General features: G+C 47.0%; 1 protein-coding gene across 2 annotated transcripts in view; it reads right to left on the bottom strand.

Annotated features, from left to right (window-relative positions):
• The window catches only part of Rab23 (RAS oncogene family member Rab23), a 69,037-nt gene that overhangs the window by 43,113 nt on the left and 6,013 nt on the right, over positions 1 to 19,911 (bottom strand). Inside the window, exon 1 of one of the 2 annotated variants that reach the window (XM_077689839.1) lies at positions 5,533 to 5,642. The exons of the other annotated variant lie outside the window; for it this stretch is intronic. The gene's annotated coding sequence lies outside the window, so the exon portion shown is untranslated. Of the gene's footprint in view, positions 1 to 5,532; positions 5,643 to 19,911 lie in introns of those variants that run through there. 2 annotated transcript variants of the gene reach the window in all.

The raw sequence follows: 19,911 nt of genomic DNA, 5'->3' as shown, positions 1-19,911 counted from the left end.
ACGCACACTTCAACTGTTGCAGAAGAACAATATGACGAATAGCATGTCAACGTCTCGTGCACGTCGGAGAGCACTGAACAGCCTCATTAATGAATGCCTAATATTAAAGAGCTCAATGATACCTTGAGCACGTTTACCACGTAACAAAGCTATACACAACGCCACAGAACCCGTTTTATTGGGTTGCTCACACCTACAAAACGCTTTCCATGCCTTCAAGGGGCGTACAGCTCCACTTTGGCCGCTCTTGGTCTGCACGCCAAGATCGCAAGTGCAGTGCTTCCTCCGAAGTGGATGGCATCCGACGGCCAGTGCATCCAAAGTGGTTTAGGCTCCTACGTCGCCACCTGGCGGGTCCGAGCAAAGGAATACCGGGCTACTTATACAACAGTCCGTGCGAGTCCTGGACTAATCATCGAAAAGCCTCACTGAGTAGTCGGTTTTCGACCCCTCACCGAGGACATATGTAGCGGGAAATTTCAATTTTTCTCAATACTTAAGATCTCTTACGTGGTAAAAAAAAATCCGGCCATCGGTGCCGGAATGGAGTTCAGCGAGTTGGCAAAGATCAACTTCTTTCAAATGCGATAAGTATTTATTCGCTGTATTCGGGTGCTTTCAAAGGTTAGGCGTCACATCGACCGTGGTGGCGGATGTTGCAGAAGCAGCGTTCACTTCCAGGCGGCAGAAGATTCCTGAGGCCCTTCGGAAAGATCGAGAAGATTGGTTATCGAGGCACAGAGATCGCTCCGTTTTTGGCTATGAAGAGGGCAAAGGAATTTCTATCTCAGTGGCAAGCTATAGACAGAGCAGAAAATTGGTAATGAGGACAATGGCTAACGATGACGGCCATTTAACGTTTTCTTATTGTAATATAATAATATTGTTTTCCAAGTCAATCAATCAGCACCGAATTCATTGTCGTTTCGTCAGAAGGATTTTGAATCGTCGGACACGAAGGGGATGTGTCACGATAAGTGTACAGTAGCACGCACCACCCTGCACACTCATCTCTGAAGAAGCAGCTGTGTTGTGGCCCGTAGCTTGCGCGGGCTCTCTCTCTCTCTCTCTCTCTCTCTTTATATATATATATATATATATATATATATATATATATATATATATATATATATATATATATATATAAACCGAATCAGAAACGGAAAATGAGGGGGTTGTTGAATTCAGACAGAAAGAAGGGTTGGCAGTCAAGAAAACCTCGGAAAGTAAAGGGGAGAATGTGGTAGGTCATTGAAACAGATGAAGAATACCGAAAGACGAAAGAAACTGGAGAAAAAATGCCCGCCGGGTGGGATCCGAACCCACGACCTCCAGAATACACGTCCGGTGCGATCGATGAACACTACGCTACCGGCGGGGCTGTTTCCCCGCCACCTTCTCGGCTATTTATGTTAAGGTATCTGAAGAAAGGAAGTCCTCTTCCGGAAACGTCAGTAAACTTTTTTTTTTATTTTTAATGTCTTTCTCGTGTGTCTCTGCCTCTACTTCCCTTATTTTGTCGCGCTCTGTGTGAGTTTTTTGTTTCCATACTATATATATATATGTATATATATATATATATATATATATATGTATATATATAACATAAATACCCCAGAAAGTGAATGGGAAAATCGCCCCGCCGGTAGCGTAGTGGTTATCGCACCAGACCGGTATTCTGGAGATCGTGGGTTCGGATCCCACCTGGCGGGCATTTTTTCTTCACTTTCTTTCTTTCTTTCCAAATTCTTAATCTGTTTCAATGATCTACCACATCCTCCCCTTTGCTTTCCGAGGTTTTCTCGACTGCCAACCCTTATTTCTGTGTTATTGTCAACGAGCCCCTCATTTCCTATTCTGATTCGCTACATGCATAGCGAGGGCCTCTGTTCTGGCAGTCTTGTTGCCAAAGGGAGCTTAAGAGGGTTCAAAGCTGGTCGACCACTCTGGACATGTCGTAGACACTCGAGTCACGACCCGGGGGTTAAAAAAAAGGTCCCCTTCACCCCGATTAGTCCGAATGGCGCTGGCTACCACCCCCAAGCACAGGAAACAAACATACCTAACATAAATACCCCAGAAAGTGAATGGGAAAATCGCCCCGCCGGTAGCGTGGTGGTTATCGCACCAGACCGGTATTCTGGAGGTCGTGGGTTCGGATACCACATCAACCCTTATTTCTGTATATATATATATATATATATATATATATATATATATATATATATATATATATATATATATATATATATATATATATATATATATATATATATATATATATATAGAAATAAGGGTTAGCAGTCAAGAACACCTCGGAAAGGGGAGGTTGTGTTAGCTCATTGAAACAGATAAAGAATTTGGAAAGAAAGAAAGAAAGCGAAGAAAAAATGCCCGCCAGGTGGGATCCGAACCCACGACCTGAGGTGTTCTTGACTGCTAACCCTTATTTCTGTGTTATTTCTACGAGTCCCTCATTTCCTATATATATATATATATATATATATATATATATATATATATATATATATATATATATATATATATATATATATATATATATATATATATATATATATATATATATATATATATATATATATATATATATATATATATATATATTATGGCCAACATCACGTAAATCGTAAATACATCGCTCCGCAATCTACCATGGTTCGCCTCGCTTGTTCTGTGTGACATATTTTGGGGCAGAGATATTCCTAAAAGCAACTACCAGTCTCATAACGCAAGCCTGTCCATTCAGCTGGATCGTAATACGTACGCTGCCGACATTAATCAAGAAGACCTTGCTTTACGCCATACTTGATTACGTCCACCTTGAAACATTACGCGCATCTTGTACACCTCGACCCCATTCCCGTCACGACTAATGCTTTCGGCAACCTCGGCAGCGCATGATTCTTTTCTTTGTTTGAAATTAACAACTTCCCAACCACAGCCGTCTATGCCGGGTACCTCCAAAACATGTTCAGCGCACAGCGTTATCGTACTGCCGCTATCGTTGAACGTATACGCAAACACGTCTGGCGTGCGCCATAACGGCAACGCCACGCCGAAACTCATTAGCGGTGTACAAGTACGGCATCCCAGAAAGTGAGGAATGTGCCCGCCGCATTGTCTCGAGAACATCCTTCGCCGCAGTCACGAATCCTCACCGCAGACCGCTAACAACGAAACAAAGACAAAACGTTGAAAAGTAAGATGCCTCGCGGCGACGTATACAGACTCGCCGAGACTCCCAGCGAAACGCCTGCATTGTTTTCCGCGTTTAGCGCATGCGCACCGCTTGCGCCAGCCCACAGGGCTAATCATCCATTCTTCCTTCCACCGCGCGGTCAACATCCCCCACAGAGAACAAGGCCTTCTCGCAGAATCATCACTCATTGAGGCTAGCTAATAACGTGATTGGCCGAGTTCGAAAAGCGTCATAAAACGTCACCGGGGGAAGGCCTCGGAAGGGCGCATTTAGGCAATCGCGCGGCGGGGATAAAGCGGCAGATGTAAGGCATTCTTCTCAACGCAGCGCTGGCGCTGCCGCACTTCAATTACCCTCCTATTATCTCGTTATAGAGATCTCGCCGAGAGGCGCGGCAGACACATATACGCCCGCTGCTGTGCTTAATGGCTAATCGGATACGGTTGCACGCACAATGGCCTCGATGCGCAGCTCGCCGTACACCATAAGCCCGATATCCTAGCTCCATCTATAGTGACGAGCCACCACGCTTTGCCGTGAGTTTCTTTACAAAACAACTCGAGGTCATATGCGGTTATAGTTACGGCGAATCAAGTCTAATAAACTTCATTGTTAGGATGGCTCGAGGACGCGCTGGGGTAAGGGTGAAATGGATTAATAATGCCCCTCCATGTGAGCCTGTGACCCGAGTGCCCACAGCAAGATTAAACTGATTCGATGCCGACTGGTAGGTCGACCAAATTCCTAATGGGATATAACGCATGACGGGCTATGCTCGGCACGACCTCGCTGAGGGCCCGGGCACGACCACAGGATGTAGGGAACGTCTTTCCTCACTGCGCGTTTAGGATTGGATTGGATTGGATTGGATTGGATTGGATTGGAAAAGGCTTTACTGACAAAGATCCTGCAATAGGCTGGAACCCTTTACGACTCCGCCTCAACGCGGCCTAACGTCGCATCTCCTTTCGCAGCCCTATGGAGCACTATAATATAGGACGCAGTGCAAGCAGAGTCGTGCTCTGTACCCGGGGATCCAGGGAAAGGGGTTCTCGGTATTTGAAGTACGATAATGTCAGCTCCACTGCCCGTATTTGCTTGTGTGCCGCGGACGCTCCTGCAGGACAACCGTGGAACACTAGTCCCGGCATTGCTGTCAGCGCGAGACGGCGTCGGCGGCGACGGCAGCAACGGAGCGCGCACGGTGCAGGAAAGCTCTTGCCGCCCTCGATATATGCCGTGCGGTAGGAGATCTAATGTGTCGCCTCCTCGCTTCGTCGAGCGATGCGACGGTCTTCGTGCCGATGCGTACACGCTCCCCGTCAAAGACCCAACTGGCGGTCTTCGGAGGGCGGCTCCTTTACTGACGGTAAGACAATGATGCCTCCCTCGCCAGTTCATGGGCACGCCTGTGTCCAATCCGCAATATGAACCCAGACACGGTCCCACATTCTAAACTGCACCCCGTTCCTATCTGTCTGTTTGTTTGTATGTCTGTCTGTCTACTCGCCCGCACGTCCGTCTTTTTGTCTGTCTGCCGGTCTCTCTCTCTCTCTCTCTCTCTCTCTCTCTCTCTCTCTCTCTCTCTCTCTCTCTCTCTCTCTCTCTCTCTCTCTCTCTCTCTCTCTCTCTCTCTCTCTCTCTCTCTCTCTCTCTATCTATCTATCTATCTATCTATCTATCTATTTCGCTGTTATAATCTTTAAAACTCAGTAACTAAAAAGTTCTCGCCAAAATACAGCCAAATTTTAGTGGTATGAAAAAGAACGTATTCCTATGTACTGAGCCTTGTAGATGTCATCTCTTCGTGAATTTCTAAAACCAATTTCTTTCCTTCGCGCAGTCAACTCGCGAGTCTTACAAGCGCGCATCAAACCTCATCTGTATATGACGAACAATGTTTTTTTTCTGTAATTCTTCACAAATGCAGGCCTAAGTAAAGAAACGAGTTTTCACGTCCGAACCTTCTGATCTTCCCAGATGCAATGAACGGTGAAAAATATTGCTTGGTGTTAACTGAAACTGCACAAATTGGTCTTTGAAATGATACATAAGCTGTACATACATGGATACATTAGCCATTCATTAGCCAAGGTGCCGAACAACAGCGGTTACAAAGGCATCTTCCACAACAGACTGGGCACCCGAGGGGTGAGACAACCGCCCAAAAAGTATGTAGTTTAAGCTATTCATCGCGTTCCGGCAAGGCAAGGCCTCGCTGAATCCAGCTAAGCACTTCAGGTAGACCATTGGATCAGCTCTGCTGGGCGCACCACCCATCGCCGTGATCGCGGGAGTGGTTCTAAAATTACCTTTGGAAGAAGAATGGCGCGTCGACAGGGCGAAGGTTCAACGATGCCTCAACGATAGCGCAGTGAACTAGAAGAGGGTAGCAAAGAGGGCTTGTCGACTGGCCTTGAGCGATTTCCGCCCCTGCTTTCTAATCAGCCCGGCTCTGCGCGTGGGCCCACAATTTTTCTGGGCTACTGCGCATCCGGAGTCCCTTTTTCTTTAGAAACGTTTACCCTACTCTACTTTCCACAATCAGCGAACAGTTTAAACCACTGTCGGCGCTATTTTGCTGTCCGCCAACTACGCAGCACGTCCACATGCCGATCGACGTCCTTTGAGGAGAAATAATTGAGCTGAAGGACCCTTCCCTTTACATAGAAAAAAAAAATTATTAATGGCGACGCTGGCGACACTTCGCAAACAAGGACCTTCAATTTATTCAACAAAGATGTAGGTCAGATAACAGCCCCCGTCTCACCACGCCGGTTTGTCAACCCGCTTGCCCAACTCAACTCAGAAGAGGAGCGCTGAGTGAAAAGTGTCAACAAGTAAAGGAATCTCCTCCATGCGCTCTTCTCTCCCTCTGCCTTTCTCGCTTCGTCGAGAGGAGGAAGCGAAATAAGGCTACAATAGTAACGAAGTAGGTATCGCACGGGCGCTAATAACGCCGCCGAAGCAACAGCAGCAGCAGCAGCAAAGGCAGCAACAGCAAGGCCGCGGAGCTGGACTTAGCTAGCGGATGCACACTGCCGTATTTCGGCGACCGAGAAAGCCGGGCGTGCGCTCAGTATGTGGGTCGCTGATGCGATTATTGTTGCGCGGATACACACAGGAGAAGCCAAGCGGCGGGGTCTGACCATCAGAGGCGCGCCGCCGCCGCCGCCGCCACGGCCGCTCTACCAGGACTTGCAGATGGACGGCGGCCGGCTCCAGCAACGCAGGTTAACGACTCCCACCGTCACCACACAGGCGAAGGAGAGCTTGTAAAAGCTCCGTTTATTCTCAGCTGGATTTTAAACAGGATTCTGTCCTGCAGACATTAGTGACGGGGATGTGTATCGTTTCTGGAAGCTATGAACGAGCCTTAAGCAGGGACCGGAGGAAAGACGTGGACGTTTGGTGGCTTCGGGGTCTTGGAGGTGAACGAAGCGCACTGCCCTTCAAAGGAGTGCCTCGGGCGGCAACAGGCGAGCGCGTGGCCGAGTGAGCTTGCGAAGGCACGCTTCATCAGCGAGCGACGATCGATGCCGGAGGACTCCATCGGCTCGTTCGGTCCAGGAGACCGGTCATCTTTATCATCGCGGAAACGCCGACTGCAACGGTCGTTAGCCGCAAGCGGGCGCGGGCACGCGTACTTGGAGAATCTCTAAGCGGGGGTCGGAACTTTTGATGTTTACACTGCAAGAGTTGGGCTTCTCTGCATTTCTTTCTCTTTCCTTTTCGTTCTCTCCACCACCGTTGAAAGAAATGTGCAGGGATAAGAATCTGATTCAATGCGGTGTGTGCATAAGAGGTGGGTCCACTGCCGTTTAACGATTCGAAAACACACGCTAGCGTGCATACAAGCCATCGCTCTGCCCTGTTCAACCAAACGTTTTATCCGGCACCCAGCGCGTCCTTGATTTTGGCCGACCGCACCCCCGGGGCAAGAAGCGCTGAGGGGGTGGGCGGTCTTCTTGGTCGAAGCAGCGCCGCATCCTACGCAAAAAAAAAATGGTCGCCGCGCGGCAGTTACCCTATCTTGAGATCCACCGATAAGAACATTTCTGTAATATTTCAACGGGAACAAGAATAGTGGCACCTGCATAGGGAAGTTGGGCTTCAAGCCAGTTTATTTCAGTCCCAAATCGTTTTCGTGGCGTTGGAAGGCATGTTGACTGGTTAGAAAATCATCTGCGCTCATTATGATGGACGGTCCACTTGAGGGTACGGACAATTAAGAGCAGATAAAGCGGTGTCGCGCGGCAGCGACAACACGCTGCACGCGCGCGTGTTCCTGGGGCGACAGCCTGGCAAGAGGCCGACTTCCTTAATTTTCTTATATTGGGGAAACCCATTCCCCCCCATTAACGTCACCCCGCGTGAGCGCCGCATTCAACCATTGCAAGCCAGTCGTCCTGAATCTGTACTCGACATCTACGCAGCACAAGCCTTAACACCACCACTGCCAATTTTTCCTGCATTTGCCACTAACTACCAGACCTATCTGGCTGTAAAAAGACCGCTTGAAGACAGTGATTCCCATGGGCCACCCCGTAGACCGACCTCCACTTCCTCGATTTGGCGAAATATTCTTCACTAAAGTATTCACCAAAACAGCCTGTACACCAGAAGCACTTCTCCCTCCTTCCTCCACGCTGTCTTATTGTCTTACCTGCACACCTTCCACACCTCATCATATCACCTAAACTTGTTCTGCTTGGGCCTTTAAGGGCCAAGCCCCTTAGGGGCTGGGGCTGTTGGCGTCTCCTGTCGTCGTTGTCGTCGTTGTAATCGTCATTCGTCTCATGTAGCCCCGGTACGAAAACACTGGGAAACTTCTTTACGACTAGCGCTGGAACATAACGCGTGCTAAAATAACACCAGGACACTCGTTTACGCCTCGCGCTGGAGTGCTTCGTGCTTCAAAAACAAAGAGGTATACAGCAAAGCTGTATACCTCTATTGTCTAGCGGTTTCATCTCCGTTGGTAAAAGCGTTAAGGCGCCAAGAATACACCTATACACTGTACGCTTCGCCCCTGCCCAGGTTTCACGTTAGTGGAGATGGCCCGGGATTTTTCATCTAAATAACGAAGATGGAAATCATTCGCACATAAATCCTCCTCAAGTATATATTTATGCACTTTATAAAATAGCCATTTTATTCGCTAAAAAGCGGAAGGCTGGGTTAACATCGTGTCCGTCGGTACGACCGCTCGGTCGGCACAACACTGTCCAAGATTGAACCATGTGGCTGAAAAAGGCCGCTTTACAGTGCCCATGAAAAACTCTCTCTGAAGAAGCTCGTACTTTCTTCCCAATACGCTGTGTTTATATCTCTCCCTCTCCTAATCACGCGTTCCCTTACTTGGACCACGGGTTCTTCTTTTTAAAGACGATGGGCTACTTAAACGCAGAAATTTTGGTCTGTCTGTCTGTCCGTCTGTCTGTCTTGAAAGGATAAATTTATTATCAAAAAATCCTGGTATCAATGATACAACGTAACAACCAGAAACAATTAAACAAGTGCAGCGCCTGTCGCTACAAAACTAATAGAGCGCGAAAGCTGCCAGTTACAGACACTTACAGAAACACAAACAGTTTCAAGTTGACTGTAGACAAAAGATTAACATACAAACAATTTAGAGTTGCTTACAACCAAAAGATTAACATGCGAGGAAAACCATGATACAAAAACATTCGCTTCAAGAATGCAGCAATATACAAAACAGGGTTGGTTTTATGTCACAACGGGTACTGTACCGCACTAACACACAATTCTAACACCAAAATCACTTGTTGCAACGACAATCCCTAAGGACACAGGTCTGGAAAACTGGCATGATTAATAACCCTTTTGTTCGAAACCTCAATAAACCGGGTCTGTCTGTGACTCTATTCAGCCACCCGGTCAAAATGAGACTCAATCTGCGCAATATTCTTACATACCCCTAGCCAGGTCTAAACGTCGAAGTCTGGTGGCAGTGTTCCTACTTGTCAACATTGTTGAACAAAAACAAGGCATTACGGAAATATAACGCAGGAGATCAATACATAAGTGATAGTTGCAGTGTTCCTTTGTTAAAAAAAAATTCATGGATGCTTGGTTTTTCGATATCAAATGAAATACTACACTTCAGAAAACCGTCACCTGCTGTTGCCAGCGCCACTACAGCTCCTGGCGGAATTTTAAGAAATCAAATGGCAACAGTAATGAAAGGTTCCACTATAAATAGATGAGTGCCACGTTCCGCTTGGAACGCACGTGGAGCATGGCAACGTGGTTCTATAAACATTATAGTAGGGTGTCTCGAATCACGCGCTACTCCACCGTGTACGGCAGCGCTGGTATCGCGGCACCCGGCCTGGATCAGTAAAACGCGCTAAATATAAATTTACTTGAGCAAACCTCTAGCGTGAAGTCTTAGGAGGAACGAGACGGCAGAGGAACAGCACGAGAGGTGAGCGGGAAACCGAAGGGAGGCATTTACTTGCCAAGGGCGCCAGTCGACTATCGCCTTCCGTCGACATTTGCAACGAAAGGAGCAGATACGCGGCAATTTTTTGTATTCAATGTACTACTACTGCTGCCGCTGCCGCTGCTACCTGTTTTGGGGAAATGTTGGGGGATCTTACAATCCGGCATATTCCCGCAATTACCCGACTCGTCTACTTGTTTCGCGGTGACCGCGTACATTGCGCAACCACATTTGTAAAATGTCACTTATGCTGTGCATGATCCTTTCATTGCGCTTGGAGTGCCCTAGCTACAGAGACAACGGCACATATTCATGGCTTGGCTTCGCGTGTGCAATTTATGGCGTCGTATTATACACCTCATTATAATGTCATATTATGGATATTACAGCTACCCCTGTAAAAAAAAACTGACGGCCTACTGGCGCCTACAACGCCGTTCTTGCATTTCTTGGGCCTCCGCAAAATTCCCCCAACAACGACAACTGTACAGTTTGGCGGCATGCAAAGCCCGCAACAATGACTGCCATCTTTGCCCGCAGATCCCGCCACTGTCCCTTAACAAATTTCAGGGGCGAGGCATCTGCGAGCATTACATCTGCACTTGCATCATTCTTAACGGCCGCCGGGTTCCACCACGAAGCGTCCCATTTATGGTAGTGGCCAAAAAATTCCTTGGGGCACTTAAGTGCGCTTGCGTATTTTGAAGGCGAAAACTTGGCGTACTATTATAACGGGTAGATATTATGTAAACGCCCACCCGTAGACACAGCCGCCACACGTATGATGGCCTTTAAGGCATCTCAATACACTTGAATCCCACTCAATTAGCCTTAATTCTTCTTAATCCATCCTAGTTCATATTAATCCGTCTTGATCTACATTTATAAAACATAATCCACTTTAAGTGTACCCTAATTGGAGCAATTTGTTTAAATTCTACTTAACTCATTTTAAACTCCTTTTAGATACTTAATTAATCTCATTAATCTTATCTTCATAATATTATCCATCGCCTTGGTACTGTATTGCTCCTATAATTTTGATTTCTGCTTATCGCTACCTTTAACACTCTCGGAATACAGTTTGAGCCTTCGTGCTTTTGAAATCGAATTCAATATCCCTCTCTCTCAGTGCCCTTTCATTTTTTTTTAATTTTTTATGGGAAGTTCTTTTCTCTTTCTGTCTTTTCTTATTATTTTTATGGAAAAGATTTCTGTGTCCTTTTTTTCTTATTCTTTTGGCCTCCACCCTTCTGCTGCCTCTGTTAATGGATTTTAGGGCTTGTCAAATGGTCTTGAGCAACTTATTCCCAGAAAATTCACTATAAAGTTATTTCTAGTATATGAAAGTTTCAAGGTAAAATAATCCACCTTAATCTTCGTATACCCATGCAGCACGAGCGTTTCGAAGGCCTTTGAGTCGAATGTCATTTGACTCAAATGACACCTTTGAGCTGCTACAGGACGTTTTTCAAAGGCCTTTGGCTGAAATGTCATTTGAGTCGAAGGAGCACCACCATCGACCTTTGATGTTCTCAAAGGCCTTTGAAACGCGAACGGTCTTGCTCCCTGGCGCAGTTTCTGCAAGCCATAATTACAAAAACAACTATTTACGAGTAAAACTTGGTGTTTAAAGTGCAAGATCTCTGTTGTTTTTCACTTGTGCTTGTTCTCTATCACCCGCTCTACGATTACAAGGTAACTTGGTACTATCAACACCGGTGGCCCGAAAAAAGAAAAAAAAATACTGGCTGTTTTGTGCGTGTTTGTGCGCGCTTGTACATATCAATTTGATCACTAATAATTGTTTTTTGCCCATTTTAGCTCTAGGATTAAATTATTGTCAAAAACTAAACAAGACAGCAGTGGAGACACCAAACATGGCGGACGAATGCAGAAACTTTCAAGTGCCTTTGAGAATTGCGCTGTAGATCGGCGGAACTCCTTCCACTTCGAATGGCATTTGAAACTTCTAAGGCCATTTGACAGAAATGTCCTTTCAAATGCTCGTGCAGCACAGTTATTAATCATTTTTATCCAGCCTATACATTCAGTTCAGGGAGATATGGGCTGGGCGTCGTTTGAAGTTAGAGAAGCTCAGAGTAAAATATGCTTTGAGATGAGGTTGAGGGCAATGGATCAACGAAGGTGGGCAACTAAGGTTTTTAGGTACCTATACTTGAAAAGCGTGGACACGCAGTGGCTAAGGAAGACTAGAAGGCTAACGACGAAATACGGAAAGAACAGTGGAGAATCCAAAACAGCCAAGGTAACCAAAAAAGAGGCGAGGCAGATTGAAACGAATAAATGGAGGGCAAAATGGAAGCTAAAACGTCGTTAGAGATGTACAGTGCGGAGAAATTGAACATCAGAAAGGAAAACTTCTACGATAATTCCCAGGGCAGTGCTTTGCTTTTTGAGGCTAGAGCAGGTTGCCTGCGAACTAAGAGTTTTGTGGGGAAGTATTCACAAAATGATGGGGTATGCGTGGTCTGCGGAAAAGAAACAGCAACTATGCGGCACATAGTGTTAGAATGTGAGGGTATCCATCCAAATCTACATGAAGGGAATATTGGGCTTCCAGAAGCCCCAGGATTTAAGGGTATCACAGAGAAGTAAACTTCAAAGCTGTCGAGGGGACGAAAAGAAGATTAGAATGCTGGTGGACGAAAAGCAGAGAGGGGAATATTGCCTAGGACAGTTACCACCTGTACCAGGGAAAAGGAAGTATTTCGGGCCTAATAAGCTTTAGTGCCTGCCCTAAGCAGCGCTAGTATTAAACCAAGAGTGTAAAAGATGGTTATATTAGTCCTTTTTGGTAAGATGACATGTCATCACCCCGCTTCAAAGGGGAAACCAATAGCAACCATCATCATCATCATTAATTGCTATAAATCACTGAACCATAATTAATTACTTTAGTAATCATTAATCACCTTTTGCACACCCCTGGTATGCTTTGGTTGCCGGTTCACTCGCGTTTTGTGTCGACGCCGGATCATTCTATGTAACCTTCCAATGAGACATATACATAAAAATTTCGCCTTAATAACCCGTAAGAATGTTTTTTATCGTTGCTGTTTTTTTTTTTCTGTGATAGGCATGTTCAGACCCGGAGAGCGTGCACAGGCGAGTAACAATCTCGTCAAAGACACGACGTTTTGTACAAGGGGGAGTTATACTCGAAGCCGGGTCATCATCACGAAAGCCCAAAGCGGTACCTCCACACCCCAAAGCAAACTTCGCCTTTTTGCATCTCTTATTGTATTTTGCAGTTACACATTTCCTTCCAGCTGCATACGCATCTCTGACGGCAGCTGTAATCGCCAGTGGCCGATTCCAGTGAGGGGAGGCGTACGCATTGGAGGTGGAGTACACGTTCATGAGCACACAGTGGAATTTGGAGCAGGTGATACTAACCTCCTTCAGTTTCCTAAGGCGTAAAGGCTTCCTTTGTGGACTCTACGGGGAAATCTGTCTGCCGTTCTGTATTTTTCTTGATGCGTCGCACTATCGTGCTATTAATAAAAGGCCCCTGGGCCATCGTACTCTGACATCAAACTCCTTAAGTTGCTCCTGAAAGAAGTCTTTTCAGCCATTCGTTCGTCGTAGCAGTGAAGCCGACTCTAAGGGGCTTGGTGTACGCCGCTCCAAAGGCTAACATGGGGTCTATGAAGAAATTTAATACAAGGCGCTGAGCTTTTTCACTTTGATACAAGACCGCTTACATTACTCCTGAAAAAACTCCTCTGGATTACAGGAGGCTCACCACACCCCTTTCCCTTCCCCTTAACGGGGCCATGAAAACAAAATACAACATTGTTTAATTTGAAAGAACCAGCCTTTAATACCTTACTCAGCTCCATTCTAGCCAGGAAAGACGTTGTTTTTGAGAGACTTTCAAATTTCGCGCCACGTGGGCAGGAATTACGTCGCATTGGCCAGCACTAAAAACACAATTTTCAAGGTGTTAACTGCGCATTAGCCTCCAACAGGTACGATCAACGAAAACTGGGGGACCCCTTACAATGTGCTGCCATGTGTCCGAGCGATGGGTTAGCTCAGTGGCCGCCAATCGCGCAAACAAGATTCTGTGACGTCACAGAAAAGTTGCCGGAAAGTGGCTAGGGCGTCGCCACCGTTTCATCTGTCTTCTTCAAAATCGCCATTATTTGTTCGACGTTTGCGATAAAAACAGTATCATTGTTACTGGGACAACGCAACCTACCTAAGGACCCAAATTAGTATGTTGTTTTCACGGCCCCTTTAAGCTCAATACCGAACATTTTGCACCCCCACCACCCCTCAAGGCTGCTTTGCAAGCGAAAGCCTAGTGATACTATTCAAAGATTTCTTTCCTTGCTGCTACATAGTGTCTCATCTCTTGGTTTTCTGTTTCTTCGTCTTTTGGAAGGAATTACTCTGCATCATTGCGCTTAAGTTTTGCTCTTTGCTCCTGTATATTATTATTCGTCTTTTGGTACGAATCAATTCACGCCACAGCTTCTCTGCAATCAGAGTTTCAAATTTCCCGCCACAGTGACATGGACAGGAATGGCGTCACATTGGCCAGCCATGAAAAAAAATATTTTCAGCCTGTTAAATGCACATTATCCTTCAAGTTCGGCTCCTGCCCGGGAGACCCAGGTTCAAACCCCATGCGAATTGAATACGGGTTTTACTTGCTCTTTACTACGGCAGCCGTTTTCTGTACCAGACAACAACAGCAACATCGGGTTTTCACAGAATGCGGCGCTTTAGGCCCTAAAATGTACTCCCGGCAATGCATTTGTGATACCGGTGAAGCCTACATTACAGGGGCTTGGACTAGCGCTTCCTAGGGATACACGGGGTCATTGCTAGAGCCTTCACAGCTTTATATTGGACTCCTTATGTTGCCTCTGCAAAAAAGTCTTCCCCCCAACAATGCGTTTTCTCAAAGTAGTGAAGCCGGCTTTAAGGTAACCCGGTGCATGGCACTTCATAGGGATACCTGAAGTCTTGTGGAGGAACTGGAGGTACTTAATAAAAGGCTTCGTTCACTCCCACTTTGGTATCGGATCTCAGATGGTGTCAGATAAAATGCCTCAGCAGCAATTTATCTAAATGTAGTAAGGAAGCTAACTTTAAAGGGGTTTGGTGTACAGCAAAGCGGCTTGTGCATTTCTTTTCGATAAGTTGCTGGGAAGACACTTTATCAAGTGCCACGTAAGAAGCCTGATACCAAGGTATACAAAGGCATTTTATTAGTTACCTACAAAAAAAACCCTTGCACCTCTATAAAGCTTTATACATCTAGCCTCTTGAAGGTTGGCTTCTCTATTGTGAACAAATGTATTGTTGGCAATACATTTTTATAGGGTCAATATAGGAGTCCTTTAACGATATATGCAGGACCTAGCTTCTTGTGTAGCGTATCTCCAAAGACCCCATTCCCAGTCGCTCTCCTGGAAAGGTGTTTCCCCCTTTGAATAACAAACAAACAAAAATATTAAAATAACGCGACAGTAAATTTCTAATTTCTTTTTTTTTCTTCACTTCACAACATATCGTCTATGCCACTTTTCCTTGCGATTGAATGGTCTGTATTCCATTCTAGTCATTTTGTTTCTCTAAAAACAAATAAGGAAGGTAACCAACGAGACGTCTGTGCGAAATACTGCGCCAGCGAGCAAGCCCTTTGGTTGCAGATAGTTCTGCGCGTTTCGATGGTAGTGTTTGGCATTGTTTTGGCTTTGCGTTAGCGCTTATTGTTCCAGGCCGACATTTTCACCTTTCGCTTCGTGCTACATCCAACAACAGACGCTACACATCGGCGTGGGAGCACAGAACAGCCTGTTTGCGGCCCTATTACAGCCTGCGCGATATGTGTTTTAATTTTGGAAGCGATGCAGAGGCTGGGCAAAGAACCACACAAAACAAAGACGACGACATTTAAAGAAAACAGGGGCCAGCAAGCACACTTGCAAAATGAGGCGCCAGTCTGCTCTCTTCGCCCACCCCTACGCACGACGGGGCCACCAGCCGCTCTCCTAGAAAGGTGTTTCCCCGGCTTGAATAATAAAGAAACAGAAAAGAGCAAAATAACGCAACTGTAATAGGTAAGAAGGCGCGGACGCTAACGCACACAACAAGCACGTCAGGCGCCTCGCTGACCCAGATACGCAACCTCGGCGCGGCTCGGATAGGGCTCCTCGCAGACGACGGACGAGGGCCGAGCGTAGCAGACGACGCGGGCTGTCGGCCGCTGCCTGGCTCCCACGACCTTCGCAAGCCACGTCCGCAAGCGAGAGCCCCACCGATGACCCTTCTTTATATTTCGCCCTCTCCATCGGAAACCGAGCCCGGCTTCACGCGAAGGCTACGGGAGGGGTCACGGCGGGAGGATGCTTGGGTACCGGGCCGCCGGACGAATACGCAACTAGCGAAAGCAGCAACAAGATAGGCAACGACACAACACGTCTGCCAGCCGCCTGGCGCGCAGCTATGCTCCGCGCTTGGCTGAACACCGCCGAAATTGCGGTCCCGCCTGAAAAGAAAGCTGGAGGCTGGGGGAAAATGAAAAAAAAAAATAAACACGCCGCATCCACAAAGCCGATCCTCCTCAACGAGGCGGTTTAGCCGTTCCGCCTTTTCATTCGTCTCCTTTTCTGGTTGGCCAAAGAAGAGCCGAACTGAGGAATTCACGGTGCATGACAGTACATAAAAAACAGGAAGAGCAACAACCATTTCTGTGTGTATGATGCACTAGTTCGTGGACGGAGTGGCAGGAGCGGACGAAGGCTTAGGTTACGACTGGCGGCGATACAAACGAGAATTTTCAGGCGATATACCATCAAACGAATCGGAGTCTTCCTCATTCATGAATGCCCATTCCATCTCACATCGCCCTTCCCCGAAAAGAAACAACAGAAAATGACTGGGGGAGGAGGAGGCCATCACACGCTTCGAGCAGGACGTACATCCGTACAAATAGAGATCGCAAACTACGTTCGCAAGACTCCATTGTCAAAGTGATCCCCGCAGCGCGCACACGACCCGTTTCACGCGACGTCCGAGGAGCGCCTTGCCACCCGTCTAGTTTGCGCACACGCCCGCTGAGGATATCGAAAGGACGCTAGCGGACACCGTGAAGCGTACTCGCGTGCCACTTACAGAAGCCAGTTCGCACGGTCACGCGCACGGCAGGCGACCATATTCGCACGCCGGCTCGATCTCTCCCTGTGTGTGTGTTCCTCGTAGAGTGGGCGGGGGCTGGGAAGTGCGGACGGGACAGGAACGATCCCGTTGGGCCCCCGCGCGTGCTTCGTACGTAGTAGAAAACCTATGCCTGCTTCCTGACGGCTTCCTAAAGCGAGGAGCTATTTTTGACTCCGCGAGCTCTCCGGGAACTCCACATCATTGAAGTCGTCTGTGATATACTGATGTGATGACGAGGAAGTCTCTTAATCAGCCTGTACCTAACTGCGGAGCGCTACATCTCATAAGATCCATTCCCCATTCCCCATCATCATCATCATCATCATCATCATCATCAGCGGCATCAGCAGCCTGTTTGTGTTCACTGCACGATGGACTCCCAACCTCTCCTAACCTGAATCATCGGAACCATTACCCGCCCTCGAATTTCCTTGCCCTCTCCAACCACGCGCCTACTCCTCATTCCGTCCACATGGTATACCCATTGTTGCTCGAGCTAAAGTGAACTATAATATCTGTATTCTAGTTGACTGTACTCTAGTTGTCCACCTGTAGCGGGCCATCATATTTCCGGTCCAGCTACACTTTTTTTTCTCGTCTGCAGCACCATATTATCAGCGACCTAAATTGGTACGAACCGTACGGGTTCGTACCAAATTTTATGACTTCATCCTGCGTGTGCGTGCATATAAGAACAAATTCATCACTGACATGATATTCGATGTTCTTACGAATTACTTGCAAAGAGTAATCAACAATGACGTGTCCTCTTCACCCAAGCTTGCAAAGCAGAAGTTGGTTCCATAGTATCGTTTAAATTTACCCCTTTAATGGTGGCTAATTGGAGGCCGTACACGATTTTTGTGCTGGCAACAGTAAGCCTTGAGCAACAGTATTTGTTCAAGTTTCGCTCTTCAAGCATACAAGGTGAGAAGCTTCGAAAAGTTTGACGGTCAGGCCCCTTGTCGAGGACAGGCGCGGTTCCATTGCCAATGTTAATAGATCAACGGGGTTCACGCCCTACTTCGCCGCGCGACATTACAAAATTGTGGTGCACTGCGGTCGGTAACGGCAGCAGTTACACTGCTTAAAATGGCCATAAAAACAAAACAGAAGCATCATATAACGATACTTTTGCGTCGTGCGATTTCAGACGACTGTTAAAGGATTAATTACGCTGTCTAATACCCCGGCTACACTAGGATCCGAATGTCATTTAAACCAAATGTAATTTGACTCAAATGGGATGCTTCGAATGCCATTCAGAAGCCGCCGTGCTACACTAAAATTTCGATGGCATTTGAAAGCTTTCACAATTACTCGTCGTGCTGTAGTGGCGCTGTTGTCGCCCCGTTCCGTTTTCGTACAAGAACAACAATCAAATTTAGGAGCAGTCTAAGGCAGTAAAATGATATCAAATTAGAAGTGACGCCAGTTTCGACTCTAATGTGGTGGTTGTTTGCGTAGTTTAATTTTTTTTCTGCAACTGACACACTGGTTTTGAGAGTATGAAAATTAAATATGTTGATTTCATATTTTAAGCAAATTAACAGTGAACAAAGTTCCACAAACAACAATATTTTGTTTGGTTTACGTACGGAAGTATTATAATTTTTATTGCCGATCGAAGATGCTGCGTGCGAGAGTGCTAGAAATGGCATTTGAGAGAGAGAGAGAGAGAGAGAGAGAGAGAGAGAGAGAGAGAGAGGGGGGGGAGAGGGGGGGGAGAGAGAAACTCGTCATTAAAGAGGAAATGCAGAGAAGTTTGCCGACATCAGTTCGCTGGCATGCAGTAGCGGTCCCAGAGAATGGTTTTAGGGGGGGCGAATGTTTTTTTTTTTTTTTGGGGGGGGGGGCGGTCCTTTTTTGCGCAAATTCTGCGGAGGAAGTGATAAACATGCAGCCACGTGCGCGTATGCGGTGTAACCCACTTGCGCACAAATCACATGGCGACACAGTGCTTTCTAGCGCCCGCTAGGCGGTGCAACGGCTGGCTCGAGCCCGCATTTCTGATAATCGCAACATGTTTGCGGCCGCGCACAAGCGGGATTTAACCTCGCTCAAGTGGAATGCTTAACAAACAAAAAAATAGGAAGCTGATGACCTGTTTGGGGGGGGGGCGATCGCCCCCTTCGCCCCCCCCCCCCTTGGGACCGCCACTGCCGGCATGCCACCACCATGCTACTCTGCGAGGAAAGGAGGAGAGGGAAAAAGGTAGTAGGTGTAGTGAAGAAAAGGAGAGTAGTAGTAGTGAAAAAAATATGATCCTTCTTCAGGGCATTGAATTCAAAGGCTCTTGAGATGGAGGAACGACTACAATTTCGTGGACACACCAATGTCCTGGAGGAATTCGAATAGCGCGGACAAGATTTTGCGCTGAGCGGAGGGAGAGGGCCATGGTCCAAGTACCAATCTTAATGTCAATGGTCCAGGGTGGAGGCAATCAATTTTATGTTGTAAACGGCGGCAGAGCATTCCAGTAATATGTGTTCAACAGTTTCAAGTGAACCACAATTGTCGCAATATGGGCTTGATCTCTGGCCGATCCGATGCAGATAGGAATTTGTTAGTGCTGCATTAAGACGAATCTATGCAGCAACGTCTCCAAGTGGCGGGGTAGACGCTCTGGCAGCCGCATTCTGACACATGGGTCTATGGAATACAAAAAGCCGTAATGACGCTGCTGCAAGGACCATACGGTTCCTTTCCGACAGAGCTAGTGCCTTCGTCATTGTGGCGGCATCATGCTTCGTGAAGAAAATCTTCTTTCTTTTTCTTATTTATAGGCCCCTGCGGGCAGCCTCCTCCGCTTTCTCATTTTCCTTGATGCCGCTGTGGCCTGGAAGCCATTGGAAGGTAACGCGATGTCCAGCGACGTATGCCAGATGGTGCAAATACTTTACGTCGCGCTGGACATATGTTCGTGAAGGCTGAAACAGCTAGCGCGTTGTAAACTTTGAAGTGCTGCCCTCAAATCAGAGAAAACTGTCCAACATGTCGGCGGCTGGCGTAGTATATA

The sequence above is a fragment of the Haemaphysalis longicornis genome, unplaced genomic scaffold (assembly GCF_048455015.1).
Source record: "Haemaphysalis longicornis isolate Haplotype H1 unplaced genomic scaffold, Haemaphysalis longicornis Haplotype H1 scaffold_10, whole genome shotgun sequence".
Lineage (NCBI taxonomy): Eukaryota > Metazoa > Arthropoda > Arachnida > Ixodida > Ixodidae > Haemaphysalis > Haemaphysalis longicornis.
The sequence above is the reverse complement of the archived record's forward strand: the minus strand, read 5'-3'. Positions and strand labels throughout refer to the sequence as shown.